This window comes from Desmodus rotundus, chromosome 2 (genome assembly GCF_022682495.2).
Source record: "Desmodus rotundus isolate HL8 chromosome 2, HLdesRot8A.1, whole genome shotgun sequence".
NCBI classification, from domain to species: Eukaryota; Metazoa; Chordata; class Mammalia; order Chiroptera; family Phyllostomidae; genus Desmodus; species Desmodus rotundus.
The window spans coordinates 77425918-77443183 of record NC_071388.1 but is presented as its reverse complement, the minus strand read 5'-3'; the positions used below and the strand labels follow the sequence as shown (position 1 = coordinate 77443183).

Below are 17266 nucleotides of genomic sequence, written 5' to 3'. Positions count from 1 at the left end.
GATCTAATACATTTACATAATTTAGAATACTGCCTGCCATAAATAACTTAGAATACTGTGTGCCACATGATAAGTGCTCAATAAGTATTAGCTAGTAGCGATCAGCATCATCACCATTTCCATCACCATCATCATCTTGATTCTTTCAATGTAGCGTGAAGCCTTGCCATTAACCGGTCTCTGAAGGTGACAGTTTCCAGGAATAAAAACCTTCCTGAGCCTTGTTGTGGGGTTGGCCCCCTATTTATTGCCCCTCTCTGCCACCTGGCTGCCAACTCCTCAACTCTTCTCTCTTTCATAAACCACCCTTTCTAAACTGTGGCAACCTGATTGAGGCAATGGACCTTTCCACCCAAATTTTTATTCACATGTCACAACTTATGCCACACTCACACCAAAAGGGAATAAAGAGATTTATTACTCACATAATGAGATTTTCTAGAGGGAGCAGGTTAGGCTCCCAACAGGTCTGAAAGTGGTTTGGGAGAACAGAGAAGGGCGACTGGCTTGGGGTGCTATGGTGTTAGAGGGTGGAGCTGGGCTGAGGGCTCCCTTGCATTGGGCAGGGCTTGCAGTTTAATCTTGGGCGCCAAAAGAGGGAGCACTTGACTTTCTTGTTAGCTCTCCCAGGTGCAGGGCAGAAGGGGAAATGGGCTAGAGAACTGAGCCAGACTCTTTATTACCATACCCAAAACGAGGACTCCACAGCTTTCCCAAAGCAGTGACACCTTTCCCGGTTGATAAAGGGAGCTCTTTCTGGCCTATGGCTTTCACCACAATCCTACCCCTGGTCTCCCCTTCCCTGAAAAACCACAGGACAGAGCAACATTTCTCTTGCTTGGTAACCCCCTACATAAAAAAAAAAATCATAAATTTACATGTAAAAAAGATTCCTGTTCTCTAAATTTATTTCAAATCTAAAACCATACATATTAAGTGTCTTTCTTTACAAATTACATTCACAGCTTTTCCTTATCCTTATTAATCCACAATAATTATATAAAGCTGTAACATCAGAGATGCTGTTATTCTACTCTACAGCCATAATTGAAACTCCTCATTGCACACAATTCCAAAGTGGGGCTATGACATGAGTAACACAAGACAATGAGTAGCTTAAAAAGCAATGCATACATTTTGACTTTAGAGTACACTATGTAGGGTATCTTTTATTACCCTTGGTAATGAAATTGTTTAATGTTATTCAAACATGTATCAACTAGTGGTAAGAGAAAACCTCAGAACAGGTAGTGAAGAGAAAGGTAATCAGTGCCTAACGGAGAATAGAATACTAGGATTGGTCTACCACTTCAGCAGGGGTTGGCTAGATGTGAGTCTTGGGCTGCATGTCTAAATATAGACCTGACCCATCTAATCAGTTTCTGTGTTGGTTTTCTGAAGAGATTACTACTGAGGCTAATAAAAGGGCACTTTAACTTTGCAACACATATAATTTTGTTTTATAATTTTTAACCTATAATCCCTGGGTTTGGAATAATTTTATCTCAAAATGCATTGTATTTATTGTGGAAAAATTAATCTTACTGCTTATTTATAAAAGGTATTGTCAGGATGGGCGGGGATATCCGCCTGGCAACCTAAGCCTGCCCCTTATCCTATCAAAGAGGTCAGAATATCAGGATGGGCGAGGATATCCGCCTGGCAGCCTGAGCCCGAGGGGAACCACCAATGATGGACTGCAGCTTTGTTCAAGGAGACCAATCCGGCTTTGTTCAAGGAGACCAATCCGTAGCCCCCACGAAGAGAGCCAACCAGAATTTGGTACATAAAACCCCGCCATATTCCCTGCTTGGGTGTGACTTCCCCAGCTCCGTCCGCTCTGGGGACCGGGGAACCTCGCCCTGGTGCGCAAACCCCAATAAAGCTCTGTACTGCCTAATTTTGTGGCTGATTGGCGTTTCTTCCTCGGCGGAGCCTAAGAAAACCTTTCAGGTATCTTTTCATTTTTATTCATTTCATCATTCATTGCCTTATTTTAGTAAAGATTTAATAAGATTGGTGTCACAATTATTGTGAAATAAAGCAAGATAATATGAATTAGAAATGTGTGAGAAAGCAAAATAAAAACAAGGCTATGGTATTACTTAGAATCTAGCATACGGTTACTAGAGAATGGAACTCCGAGAAGTACTATATAGATGGTCCAAAAATTTGGCTTTAAGCTTCCTTGCAGCCAATGTGGAAAGAGAAACCGAAACCACTTATGTGTGTGGATGTGTGTGGCCACAATTTGTGCTTTTGATCAGCATGAATTAGTCAATATTATCAACATGAGTTCTAACAAGAAGCAAAGAAACATCATGGTTTGGTTACTTTTTTCCAGATTTATCATCAATAAATTAATGGTACCTGAGACTTTGAAATAAAAATAGTGTATGGGACCTGGCTTGTGTGGCTCAGTGGATTGAGTGCTGGCCTGCGAACCAAAGGGTCACCAGTTCGATTCCCAGTCAGGTCACATGCCTGGGTTGCAGGCCAGGTCCCCAGTTGGGGTCACGTGAGAGGCAACCACACACTGATGCTTCTGTCCCTCTTCCTCCCTCCTTTTCCCTCACTCTAAAAATAAATATAAAAATAAAAAAATAAAAGTCCCCTATTTAAAAAAAAAATAGTGTATGGATACTCCTTCCCCTGACTTCCTCTTTGAATTCCTAGCTGTCTGGATTCCAACTTCGAATCCAATGACCTAGTAGCTACTGCGAATGTTTTCCTTCAGATAAAATGTTATTTCATTTGTCACAGCTAATAAATGGTTTATTGACTATTGCACTCACTCATTGGCCATATATTGAAGACTTACCCACTTGCAGAAACACTGCAAACACAATATATTTTGGAGAATGGTCTTTAAGGACTATCCCCCAAAATATAATTATCCATTCATAGAAGCTTTGAGATTTAAGGGGAATATTTGAGACACCTAATTAAACAGACTGCACTTCAGTTCATTCAACAGATATTGAAGGAGTGCCAGGCCCAGGTCTGTGCTGGTGCTGGGTAGACATGGGTGAGTGTGTAGAGTTCCATGTTCCCTGAGAGCTTGGAGTCTAAAGAAGCAGGTTGTTTCACTAGGTGTGGTGTTTCCATGAGGAAACCTATTCTAATAAAAACTTTGCTTTTTTTTTTTCTCACAGGATGATACAATAGGCTTTTCATTAGCTTTGTGCTAAGGCATATTTTCTTCTTTGAGCTGCAAACCTACTTCCCAGCTATGCTGATGGTAATACTTTCGTGGGTTTCATTTTGGATGGACCAAAGAGCTGCTCTGCCAGAGTTTCCCTGGGTAAGTCTTTCCACACCTTTGTGAAACATTAATATGGGAGAAAGGGAGAGGAAGGTCAATAAAAATGGGTGACGATAAGTAGAGAGGAAAACAGTGATGGTTCAGTAAGGGTAGTTTGAGATGTGGACTCAGGGCACAGTGCTTATCTTGGCAGCCTCAAGGGCTAACTGTGCAGGACTCTTCCCTTGGGAACCCAGACAGTAGGTGTGAAGGCTACAGACTGACCAACAGCCGGATGATAGTGAGGAGAGAGGGTGAAATTATGAAGCATACTCAGTGTCACTGTACAAATCTATCTCTTTTCCCTTTCCGGGAAACCTCCCTCTCCCTTGCCCAAGTCCATTTCACCTTGCCTGACAAAACTTTACATCACAGAAGAAAGAAACTTCAAACTAATTTTCACTTTACTTTTGGTATTTTAATAAATTACTTCTTGGGAGAGGGGAGCTTGGATTTGGAAACACTACCGCTAGTTAGAAATTAGGGTTCAACCTAAATGCCAAAATCAGAATGAACCACAGTTAAATTTTAGGTATTGTGGCACTTTAGTTGGCAAGAGATTTCAAGTGGAGAGATGTTGTCAGCCTCATTAAGTTTCCACACCAGTGTTATTATCTACTCCGTCTGACATGTCATATGCCGCTGTCACACATACTGCTTTGTAGGAACCAGTACAGACCCGCTCAGCTATAATTGAGTCCTTACAAAGGGGAAGGTGCCAAGCTAAGCACTTAGATAACATGTTACTTAATGAGAACCCAAGAGTCAATCCCACTTGCCTTCTTGGCTGGTTGTGGGCAGAACTCCCTCATGTTGACTGATTTTATTCTTTCACCGCTAATGGTCTATCTAGACAGAGGACTGTTATAAGTGGTTCACAATAATTGTAATTAGCACACAATGCACTCCAGAAAGGGTGATTTCTAAGTTAATGTTCACAAATTATATGCATACTTCAAAAGATCATTTGAAAGACATAAATGGTCATTAATATTAATACTCTGTTCACCTCTTTCCTCCATTAAAAGCTTTAATCTACAAGCATTTAAAGCTTGAATATCTTCAAGGGAAAAATGCCACCTGAATTATTGTGGCTGTTCACATCAGAGCAGCCTGCCCCGGCCTCAGTATGGCGGTGAGGCAGTGTGGACCCCAACCGAAGACTAAGGCACATTTCCAGCTCTTGAGACAGAATGAGAAAGTCATTTCATTTCTAACACTTTATGAACATGATTTTCAATCAGATTCCTGAAGCTGACTGCTCAACTCTTACACTTTGGCAGTGACAGCAATAAAAGCTGGTTCCAGGGCAGGTTGGGGTGAATGGAGAACTCTGAAATGCATTGAACTTGGCCCTGAAATTCTGTGCTTCTTGCATCTACGTGTGATCCCCAAGGTTAGGAAATTGCTATGCAGATTTATGTGAAATAATATACAAATCAGAAGTGTCCCGCCGCCCCGCCCACCCCCTTTTTAAAAAGGAGAGAACTGCTATATTCCCAGCACCTCCAGTCTTTTCCAAGACACTTTCCCCTCTGCTCTACTCACTGTTCCCAGTGCTGTACTATCCAATCCTGTGACAGGTCTCCGACAGTCTCTCCCTCCCACTTGCCTTTTCTGTTGTTTCCCCTTCTTCTCTTTTTCTGACACATTTGACACAAATAAGCATCCTCTCCAAATTCAGAACTAAGTGTAGTGGTCAAGAGCATAGCCTCATCTTCCTCACTAGAAAAAGATTACTAATACCACCTTCTAAAGATCTCCATGAGAATTAAAGAAAAACATTCATGTGAACTGCCTCGGCTGATGCCTGCCCCATGGTGTTGGATAAACCAGCCAAACAGCCCTTGTCAGGTGGCTCAGTTGGTTGGAGCTTTGTCTCATACACCGAAAGGTTGTGGGTTCGATCCCTGGTCGGGTGTGTGCAGGAGGCAACTGATTAATGTTTCTCCCTCTCTCCCTCACTCTCTAAAATCAAAATAACATCCTTGGGTGAGGATTTAAAAAACCCAGCAAGTCTGTCTTCATTATTCTGCAATAGTCCAGATTTGCTCCTCCTTTAGGCTTTTCTTTCTTTTTCTTTACAACTTTTTACTTATTTGACTCCTTACATATGGGTAACTCCCTCCCACAGTTTTATTTTTGATTCTTTCATCAAATGGAACAAGTCTCTTACTTCTAACTACTGTCCTTGTGAAAGTAAATTCCAAATCTATGTCCTTTTCTCAAACATTTCTCTCAAGATTCAGACACGTGCTTCCAGCTGCCTTCTGAATTTCAACTGATTTCATCAGTTTGGCAGGCACTCGGCATTTAAAACTGAATGAACCACTGTTGCCCGTGTCCAAATCCCACGTATTCTCTTGACTTTTCTTTTCTATTAAGGGCCCTCAATTTGTTGAGTCTTTCCTATTTTCCCCTCAATATCTTTCTTAGTCTTTGGCAGTGATTCTCAAACTGTGGTCTTAGACCCATTTACACTTAAAAAAATTTAAGAACCCCAGAAAGCTTTTGTTTTTGTGATATATTATACACACACACACATATCTCCCCACACATGTGCCACAAAAACAACATCATATATATATATATATGAATGATCTGAAAGCAGGCAGGAGGGTTTTCTAGCCATGCAGGGCACCATGTTTCTCCCCAGGGTGGGGCCTCACCTTGTCCCATGCGTGCTGTGACCTTTTTAACCCCCACAGTATACACAGGCTCTGTGCAAGTGGTGTCACGGGCTTGTTTACTTGTATTACAGTTTACTGTTGCTTTGGGGGTATGGAATCATGCCCCAGCTCTGGTTTTGATCCTGGGCTGCCTTTCACACTTCCTAACCCCTCTCAGGGGTCCCTTCCTTCTCCAAGCAGGGGGAACAGCCTCTTTCACTGGCTGCTGCTTCAATCTGCCGCCTTCAGGTTTCTTCCAAACCTTCCTTTCTCTGGGGGGCCAGGCTTTCACGCTGGATCAGGGTTTCTCCCCACCCCCCAGTGATCTGGCCAGACCCCTCTATTACAATTCCTCCTTCAACACTCTGGACTTTGTAATCTTACAAAGACAAATGGGTGAATGTCTCATTCTCTGTAGCTACTACCTGCTGGCCAAGAGCATAGTCCTACCTATCCACTGGTTGAGAGCTCTGTAACAAGGGGAAGTCTGGAATGGAGGGAAACCTTCATGCAAGAGAAAAGGACCTTGCAAAGTCCAGGTCCAGGTCAGTTGGTTATCCCTGGGAAGCAGCATGCGCAACGTGCAAAGGATAGCACTGCTGGACAGGACAGTACCCTTGTCATATTCTGGAGGAGACAAGTTTGGCAAGAGGGTTAGAAGGCACAATCAGAACCATGACAACTAAATGACAAAGGTAGAGACTAACTCTACAATATCCCAGATTAAAAGTAGCTTTCTTGGAGGAAGGTGTGTAAGGCGTGTCACGCTTGTCTGAAGCCCTTTTGCCCACTACACCTAACTTAGTCTGAGGGGAATATTTTAGGATTTCGCCCTTTTATACTCCTGGCTCTTTTCTGTCTGAACCATTAGGGCAGAAAAGGAAAACAGTTTTAAGCAAAGACAACAGACCATCCCATACTTCACCAACTCAACTACTTGGTCCAGCTAAACCATTGAATCTCAGGGGGCAGCAATGCAGATAGGTTCCTTTATTTTTTTTAAGATTTTACTTATTTATTTTTAGAGAGAGAGGGGAAGGGAGGAAGAAAGAGAGGAAGAAAAACATCAATGTGTGGTTGCCTCTCGAGCGCCCCCTACTGGGGACCTGGCCCACAACCCAAGCATGTGTCCTAAACTGGGACTCGAACTGGTTTCCTGTTGGTTCGCAGGTGGGCACTCAATCCACTGAGCCACACCAGCTACGGCGTAGATAGGCTTCTTAAATGAGGCCTTTACTGTGTAAACAATTACCCAGGTGAATGAAGTCATAGGCATATGCCCTATGTTAACAGAAGGAAGAACACACAGGTTAATTCACACAACAAATCACAAACCAGTCTCTAAGACTGCAAGATTGTCTTTTGAGAAGATGTCCAGTTGCAAGGCCTTTGCTGGAATGATCTCAAACAGCGACAATTTGACAAATTCTTCTTGCTTATAATTGAACATCCCCGGTGACACCATCAGATACTGAGGTAATATCTGTATACAGAAACTAGTTCAACTTCCCAGTGAAAACAAAACTTTGAGGACAGTAGGCCGCGCTAGAGTTTAATATCCACAACTGAGCATTGTGATTTTCCTTGAAATATAATTTTTCTCCTTAAGATCACCCTCACTGTTTTCAAAGAGACTGTTTTAAGTCCAGTTTTTAATTTTGTCTTATCACTTTGCATAAACACAACATGACCAATAATTAATCATGTAGGTTCTTTAAACCTGCTTTGCTGGAACTCACATGGGGAACTTTTAGACTGAGCTTTAGTGAGCCCTTCAGGGCACAGAAGCCAAACCACACACCTGACATCAGGCTTTGCCTACAGTACCCAGTTTCCTCAAGTCCTTGAGGTTCCCAATGTGTCTTAAGGTTCTTTCTGGTCATCATTCAGGAAAGCAACGTTTGTTCTGTCCCTGGAAAGACTGCCACAAACCATGCAACCATCCAAGGTACCAGGCCATTTCTCCAGTGGGCTGTCATTAGCTTTGAGAGTCAATCTCAGTTCCTCAAGGCTTTCTAGTAACGACCCGAGTCCAGTCATGCCTCCTGCCGGCATTACACTCCAGTCGAAGTCTTGGTTAACAAAACCACATTTGAGACTGGTTTCATTGGTTTTATGCAAAGAAATTTTATGCCATCACTTACTCATTAAGAATGCCAAATTCTGGAGGGATCAGGTAGGGAGAAAAATGCAAAGTATGAAGGAAAATCCTTGTTCTCCAAATATCCATCAAAATTGCATCTCCATCCCTTACACCTTCTATTGCTTAAACCATACAATTCCTTTCCAACCTAATGTGAATTTTTAACAAACTCTCAGAAACCTCAATTTCTTTTTCAGAACAGAAACAAAACCAAACCTGAAACAAAGACAAAGTTTCAAAATAGAGGTGACTAGAACTAGCCTTAGAACCTTGTCCTAGACCAACTGGCACACCAAGAAGTCACACAGGTGACCTTTCTTAGGTCCAAATGGCTCAAAGCTCCAAGGGTAGAGACATTCTCTCACCTATTGGTGCACCAGCCAATCTCACAGCAGAGACATGACCTCTCACCCTAGCCAGTACCATGACAGAGACAGAGGATTCCCAGTGTACCCAAAATAGCAAAGTTCCCCAAGTCCCCAAAAGATCAGGAAAGAAGCAAACAATAGCTGTACTGAAGAGCTAAAGTTCCTTTCCTTTTAAGTTTAAAACTTTCACAACCTCCTACATACCTTATAACCATAACTCACTTTCAATCCTTTTCCTTTTTAAGGATGGGAAGGACCATGCTCTAACTCTATCAGGCAGCTAGAAGTCCCTAAATCTACAAGCACATCTTGTAACTCTTGAAACACAGGATCTACAAGAATCCTACTGTGCAATGACTTGAATGCCAGGCATATGGGATCTCATCCCACTTCCCTAACCATTGGCAATACCACTCCAACTTCATGAGGGTATAGCAATTTAGGGAATCATTTACGGGCCGTTTTCCCCCATAGTCCAAAATGTACCTGGGCTAAACAGTGTTGCAATAGAAATCCAGTTCCTCCTTACACATTGGATAATGGCTGTACATAGTCCACTAAGATTCTGCCCAGTGGGCTCACTCCAGTAGCTGGAATAGAACAACCCCTATGGCCCAGATGTACAGGCCAAAAACTATGAGCACAAAGATACCAGACAAACTGGGAGCATACAGGCAGAACTTGAACCCACAACTCCATCTCATATGCAGGTTTTAGGGTCTCATCTTCTGCCAGCCAGTGCTGCAATTGTGGCCCCCAAACCATGGCACCTTAAAACCCTGGTGATCCTCACCCACTGCTGGTGAGGTGTGTCCTGCATGAGCCTGCTCCAGACCGTGTGAACAGGGCCCCTCTCAGCCTCCCCGTCTCTAAAATCAATAAGCATGCTCTCCGGTGAGGATAAAAAAAAAGGGTTAATATGGTGAAACCACAGGGCTCAAGGAGAGTTGAAATCCGTGGGCCAGAGTCTTACAACACTTATCTAGCAATGCCTAGCAGTGTCTATGGATGACAGGGTAGTTTTCTAATCCCAATACAGGACCTTTCTTTGACTAAATGGTCACTTCGTATAATTCAGAATTCCTTTATTGAAGTGCGAGCTTTAATGGGTTTGGAAGGAATACTATTTATCAAGGTTAATGTATTTCTGCCCTGGCTGGTGTGGCTCACTGGATTGAGTGCTGGCCTGCAAACCAAAGGATCTCTGGTTGAGTCCCAGTCAGGGCACATGCCTGGGTTGTGGGCCAGGTCCCCAGTACAGGGCACATGAGAGGTAACCACATATTGATGTTTCTCTTCCTCTCCTTCTCCCTCCCTTCCCCTGTCTATAAAAATAAGTAAATAAAATATTTAAAAATAAAAAATAAACAAAAAAAAAGGTTAATGTATTTCTAAGGGGTGGCTCAAGACATGTAGCTGTGATGATACTCCTTGACCCCCAATTTTATGCTTGAGGAAATTTCAGGGTCCTCATCTTTACTCCCCATAATCAACAATCCTTCCTCTCACTCTCTTCCTTTTTTAATTGCTCATTTTAAACAAGGAATATCTAGCACATTAGTTTCAAAATAAATAAAGCTATAGTAAATTAGTTGGACTAAGCACCTTTTTAAAGAAAATAGCTGATAATTTATTGCTCTCTGGCAAATACAGATAATGTAATTCCGTTTTATTGGCCCAAACAGTCATCAATTTAAAATACATGACAAGACCTCTTTGGCCTGTAAACTCGTGTATTTGTTTACATGAGTTTACAGGCCCTTATTTAGTCCATGAAGCTCCACATTACTGTCCATTTTTAAAAAATTGAGTTCTATTTTTCCATGTCACAGAAAACCAGTAAGAAGACATTTTAAAGTTTTAAGTTAATGAGGTAAGCTAACAAATAGGAACGTCAGTTTAGGGTTCATTCAGCCTTACCTGTGAAGTCCTGAAGGGATAAGACTTTTGACCTGCTGAAAGCACAAAATGCCTTCATGCTTCCTGACATAATTCTACTCTCATTTTACAGTGTCTTGTCTCAGAGGTGCTCCATCTATAGAGATTGGTTTATGATCTTAAAAACAAAGGAAGTTCTCTTTACAAGTCCAGAGTGAGAGGCAGCGAGTTTGCCTGTGAGAAGCATGGGTTCCACCCTCAGAGAGAAAGGCTGTTACAGAACGGACCTGTGCAGTGGGGGGCGGGGGGACACAAGATAGTGTTACTGAATGGACTGCCCCCCTGTCTTTTCCTGGGGTCCACCTGTACTAGGTTTGCCTTGCCCACCACCGGGGAATTATAGCTCTCAGTGCCAGAGATGGGTGAAAAGGAAAGGAATTATTTATTCAAAAGTTATACAGACTTAGAGTATTGACTTAATGTCTTAATTAAAATCCCAAAGTCCCTAAAAACACCCACAAACACACAATCCTTCCTTCCCCCCTTTGCCCCGTTAGGGGTACCGTATCTCAGCAAAAGAAATAGAAGTTCGTGGCTCAGGTAGACCCCGGTTCTTCCCCGTAATCTGTGCTCCGCTGGCAGGCCTCCTGTGGTTCCCAGAACCATCCGCTGTGTCCCGCTGTCGCAGAGGTCTTCAGTTCTTAATCCAAAACCATGTGGCACCTTCTCTTCGCCCACTAGCAAGAGTCCTTTCACCCCTTTCCTTCCCTGCAAGGTCTCTCCTGCTTCCTAAGACACGTGGCAAAGGGAGCCCCAAAGCCACGTGGTTCCCACGTGCCTGGCTACTGTGCCTGGCTATTGTGCCTGGGTTTAAATCCCAGCGCCAGTCTTCCTCTGCAGCCCCATTTCTGACTCCTCCCATAATCAGCTACACCTGCCAGCATTCCCGTATTTTCCAGCCTTTCTTGGCTGCCATAGTAAGTCCCGGCAGGTGTGGCCCCGTGGTGTGGAGTGAACCATCTCCAAGCTCTCACGAAGGTGCTGTAACCAGGGGGAGCTGGCTCCCAGTTCAGTCATGTGTCAAAGTCACTCCCATCTCCCTGGCTCAAAGCAAGGCCACAGCTACTTAACATATCCATGAAACCAGTCAAAAGTTATACATACGTTAAATGACTGTTCTAGAGATTATCTGCAAAACTGTCGGTATGCAAAATAACTCAATAGCCCCCTACTCCTTGTGTCTCATCCCCCAGTTCAGACTTGTGGGGGTGAGGACATCCTATATTTTTAATATTTCCTGGACACTCCGAGTTCTGGACCCCATTACAAGTCCCTCTTTGGGGGGGCCCTTGCTGCACTCTGTTACAGTTTCAATCCCACTCCTGACAAAACTCAGGCTAATTACTGAGACACTCTCAGGTCACATTTGTTTTCTGCAACATGTGGCTAATGTATTTACCCATGTTGTGGTGAGTAAACATTCCATAAAGGCAAGCAAGTTTCATTTAATAGTCTTGGCTTCAGCTATACACACCTCTGTAATGTTAACAAAGATTTCACATCTTCTTGTTTATGTAGCAAGGAATGCAAAAGCATCCACTGACATGCAAATAGTTGCCATTGTTAGGGAAACCTGAGCTCAGTGGGGCAGTGGCCTGCATTTAATGTAAGAGCTAGAATAGCATTTAGGTTTCTTTTTCTGGTGTTCAAATAGGTGTGAAGGTGGGATTCTGGGCGCTCCCATGGTGACTGTCAAATTGCCAAGTTGAGTTGGTCTTGATCACAGGAACAGAAAATTCATTTGAAATAGAATAGCTCTGCAGAGTTGTCACTGTCTCCGATACGGGCCTCCCCCAGAGGAGGGCCTTGCAGAGCTGTTGTAGAAAGGGTGGAACTGTGCTGGTGAAAGCTGTCCACATGCTGTGTCTGCACATTTAGGAGGAAATCACAGTGCTCCTCCTGCTGTTTGGGACTCTGTCTGTTGACATTAAAATGTCCTCACAACTTATAAAAATCATTAAGGATTCCATTTGCACCTCCCTGGTGGGAAGTTAAGAAATAAAACCATGCCAGCCAGTGTACATTTCAAATATTTACAATATTATACTTTTTCTCCAGACTGTACTTTTGCAGTATCCCTCTGACAAATTAGTGTAGGCACAGAATAGCCTTCTCCAAGGCCATCATTTCATTAAAGAAATCCGAGTCACTTCTTTCTCCATTGTCCCCCAGCCCCAACCCATCTCTTATCTCAGTTGCTCTAGCCAGAGAATCAGAAGGGGAAGAAAGAGAAGAAAAAGGAAAGGGAAGGGGAAGGCAGTGGGAAGGGAGAGAAAGGGAAGAGAAGGGGAGGGAATTGAAGAATTAAAGATAAGTATAAGGAAGATAAGAGGAGGAGAGGGGAGGGGAGAAAAGTAACGGATATTTAGCAGTTTGTTTAGTAGATATTTACACTGAACTGAGCTTCCACTAGCACACTTCCATTCTGAATCTCGGCTGAACTGCAGTTTCAATAACAAGGGACAATGTATTGCAATAATGATGGCTTGTGAGTGTTCCACATGAAAGAAAAATATGGATAATAGCTATCTTTAATGCTATAAAGATTAGTCTTCAATGAATAAAAGATTAAAGGGAGACATGAAGACAATTTCTTTCTTTTTTTTTTTGACAGCTTCTTAACAGTAAAAGTTATGAAGCGATGGGGAATGTAGTGGAGATGATTTTGGAATTTTTTTTTAGAAGTGTATTTTAAAATTGAGCACGTTTTTACCTTTGTGGGCTGGTTAGAAGAGGCCAACCTGAGGGTGAGAAGCACCCGAGCCCTGAAAGACTGTGAATTCTTTAGATGGAAAGAAAGACACTTTATGCACAATGGGGTCTTGGGCAACAAAAGGTAGGAAAAGAATCCAAGGAGAGCCTCTTGCGTAGGCGCAAGATGTGAACTAGGTTAACGCGCAGGGGTTCCTCTCCGCCCCCACCCTCTGGTCACCAGATTGATACTGTTCTGAAAATATATGCCCTGGTGTAAGCCAGCACCAGAAGCTGGAACTTAATGGTTGTGACACTGAGTTTGTCACTATTCTCAAACGGCAGGAATCACCACGGTGCTGACCATGTCCGCGATCATCTCTGGCACGAGGGCCTCCCTGCCCCAGGCGCCCTATGTCGAGGCTGTGGATGTGTCCCTGTGGGGCGGCCCCCTCTCTGTCCCTGTCAGTCACTGAGCGTGCAGCGGGGAACTACCCGCAGTGGGAGAACGGAAACAATTCCGGAAGACACGGCAGGTATTGCCCGCTTGATTGTCACATCCCTGTAAGAATGTGCGAAGGTTGCCCACATCAAAACCCTCTCCTGGTAGGGTTGCCGGCCCTTGTGGCAAGTACACATCCCTTGTCAAGATGCAAGTTTACATGGTGTTGACAATTTGATATAGACCTTTATGCTCTGTGCGGGCTGGTTTCACCTTTGCCAGGTGTTTTTCTCCGTGTGCTAACTCTATCGCTGGGAAAAAGGGGGTTGATGTACAAACCACATCCTTTCAAGTAGATGATGATAACAGTAACAGCTAACATTTAACGAGTATTTATTATGTATTGGCATTGTGCTAATCACCTAACATATTATGTCATTTAATTCTCAAAGTAACCCCAAGAGATTGGTACTTTATTACCCTCATTTTATGGAAGTGAAATAGGAGAAGGCGGGCAGCAACTTGGCCGGGGAGGTCTTGCAGTTGAGAGGAATCGGGATTTGCTTCTGGATCTCCCCGACTCCAGACTCTGCTCGTAACCAGTAAATGATATGCTTCTCTCCACCAGGAGTCGGGGTTATTTTTCTCTTCTTGTTTCTCGAAACAGTGGTAGAGCATAAAGGGACGTTCTTCTCCTCACGGTACACTGGGAATAAGGTGCCTCTGGGTTTTAAATGTTATTACATGGTTTTGTGACATTGCTTAATAAATGTGGATAGATTGATCTCTGTCTGCTTTATTTCACAAAGGATTGAGGCTGCAGTTCCTGTTATTATGAGAACTGACCTACAATACTGTATTTCAGACACATAACTGATCAATTTATTTGCTAGCATACACTTAAAGGACCATATATGTAAATACACACATATGTATACATTTATGCACATGCTTTTAATGTAATATATTCACATTAGCTTAAGAAGTTCTTATATGAGCATTTATATACACTCACATTACTTTATATTTTTATATTTCTAGTGAGAGCATTTCATACTCTTCAGAATATTTTTCTATCTTCTTCTGCAAGTGAACCCTCATATCAGCTTCCTGATGTAGGCCTTGCAGAGGTTATTTAAAAATGAAGAAGCAGAATTTCAGTAAAGTGATTTACCAAAAGTTTCACAGCCAAAGAGCTGCAAGGCAATTCGGTTCTCCTGCAATGCTAACTTCACCCTTTCATTTTATATCCTCTGAGTCAAAGCTATAATAGGAGCAGATTTGGCTTTTTGGAAGACGCCTCAGCTTCTTTTGTCAAGCATGTGATTACATGTCCCTGTCACACACATGCCCCACAGTGACTGATATGCAGGTGTGAGAAAACCAGAAGCTTATAGACGCCTGCAGCAATGGGTGTGAGTGTCCCGTGGGACGGGTTACACTTTTCATTCAGCGGGTCTGGGCTGGGACCCAAGAGTCTGCATTGCTCCTGAGCCCGGGGGCTGTGGACCCATGGTGCACACCGTGGATGCTGACGTCTTAGATAATCTGTGAAGTGAAAGGTGACAGAGGAAACTGCGTGCCAAGGGGAAGAATCTGTTGTTCTCATTTTCTTCTTAAGTGGGGCATGGTGAGCCCAGGAAAGGGGCAGTGAGTCATTGGGCAAGCCTCTATGTGTCCTTGACGTATCTACGTCTCCTCACCCCCACCTGCCACACAACACACCTGTTCACTCTGGATTTTTTTTCACTTGATGGGGTTGTGCACAATTTCCTTGTGTACCACTAAAATAGAGATTCTTTTAGGTTAATAAGCACCATTCATTTAAAAAATTATTTTTTATTTTTAATTGTGGGAAAATACAAATAACATAGAACTTACTATCTTAACCAAAAAGTGCATAGTTAAGTACTGCTAAGTGTATTCACATTGTGCGGCCAACCTCCAGAACTTGTTATCTTGCGACACTGAGATTCTGCACCCATTAAACTCCCCCACTGGCCCCTCCCCCCAGCCTCTGGAAACCACTGTTTTAAGCATCCTCCCTTCTAAAGGTGCAATTATCTCAAAGAAATATTCTACCTCACATTCATGTTTTGTTAGATAAAATGAAAGAGCACAAGATTTGGAGTCGGAAGAAGTGATGCCAAACCCAACTCTACCACTTTCCAGCTTTGTTTCCAGGTAGTTTCTCCTAAACTTCCTTAGAGGTATGCAAAACTGTGGAATTTCTTCCCTCTTTATTTCACAGAGCTGTTGTGAAGATCCAATGATGTAATCAAAAGGTCTGCAACTTTCGCAAACATTAAAATGCTACACAATAGTTAGGTTCTTACTGTGATTAGCGCCCAGCACATATGGTGTGAAGGAACAGGAGTTTTAATAGGAGTAGTGGAAACAGCTGGCTGAGATGAGAGATCTTCCAAGGGATAGGTTGCCCTAGTAAGGGGCAGGGCAGAAGGATATGCCTGTGGGTTTGGGGATAATCAATGACACCTCTCTCCTCAGAACTGGGAGACCAATTTTAGAGAGAAGAGAGGTACATGAGCCAGACACATGGATACCATGTCACCTTTTTCACTGATAGAGCAGTTTGGGGAAAGTGGCTTAGATCTGTAAGTAGGAGGGCTTACTAATACTTCATCACTGAGTTAAACAGACTTATTCTCACTGGCTATGCTAGACAATTCAGGACTCTCCCTGTAAAGATAGTCTCCTTTTACCTTATTTCAGAGATCAAACCTGGACACCAGTGCAGATTTCATAGTGAGGACTCAAAAGGGACTGGGTCACATGTGCCAGTTCCTTCTGCCAAGTCCTGGAGGTGGGTTGATTGAGGGATGGTGAGAAAGACCAGGAATGCTAGGCTAATAGAGTTCCTATGAAATCAAGAAGTCAGGCAAAGCTACTTCCTACTCCCCCCCACCACACACACGTGTCAACCACACCCCAGATACCAGGAACTGGGAGAACAGCAAGGGCTGCAGGAAAATTATCCCCAGTGTTGACCTTTATCCAGGAAGGAGAAAGGAAGCAATTTTCTTTCTTATTCTTTCATCTGAATATTTTCCTAATTCAAGGACTTAGAACTTAGTTTAAAACAGTAAACTGTATAGTTAAGATGTAATGTGCCTTAGCTATGTGCTAATTTATAGGCTGGAGTGAAAAGTTAAAGACCAGTAGTAAAAGCATTTCTATTGGAAAGACCAACTGAAAATTTTGTAGAAATTAGCAGTCTACCAATGAATTGTACATTGAAAAATTTAATCAATTATATAGACAGTTCTAATCTATCATAATGGAGAAAGAAAATGGCTCCCTTGCTCTTCGCAGAAGATTATCTCTTCTCTCGCACAATAATGACACTTTTGTTAGGGTGAAACAGTAGATGTCCAGTGAGGGGGATGATTCAGCAGCATTCGGGGTGTCCAACAAACCACTGAGGAGACTGAACATAGTTATTCTATCCTCAGGTCGGAGTTGAATGTATTGGTAATGTCATTAAATGTCTACCTAGTTATTCAGTCTTGATCTCAATTCATGTTTATTTTGTGTACTTTCATTTTATTATGGAAAGTTTCTACAATTAAAATAAAAAGGGACAACATAAGTTGGTTTGGGACCCTGGTTAGTTTGTCTGCACAGAATAGTCTCCATGTCTTTTTATTTTTTAATTTTTAAACAGTAACTTTTTTTTGCTGAATATAAAGG

The 17266-nt window shown here is 42.7% G+C and overlaps 1 long non-coding RNA gene across 1 annotated transcript; it reads left to right on the top strand.

Annotated features, from left to right (window-relative positions):
• The first annotated feature begins 1844 nt into the window (after nt 1–1844).
• On the top strand, nt 1845–16519 carry LOC128780218 (uncharacterized). The gene is made up of 4 exons (XR_008426145.2): nt 1845–1953; nt 3156–3304; nt 13459–13649; nt 15659–16519. It is a non-coding gene; the product is annotated as an uncharacterized lncRNA (long non-coding RNA).
• The last annotated feature ends 747 nt before the right edge of the window (nt 16520–17266 follow it).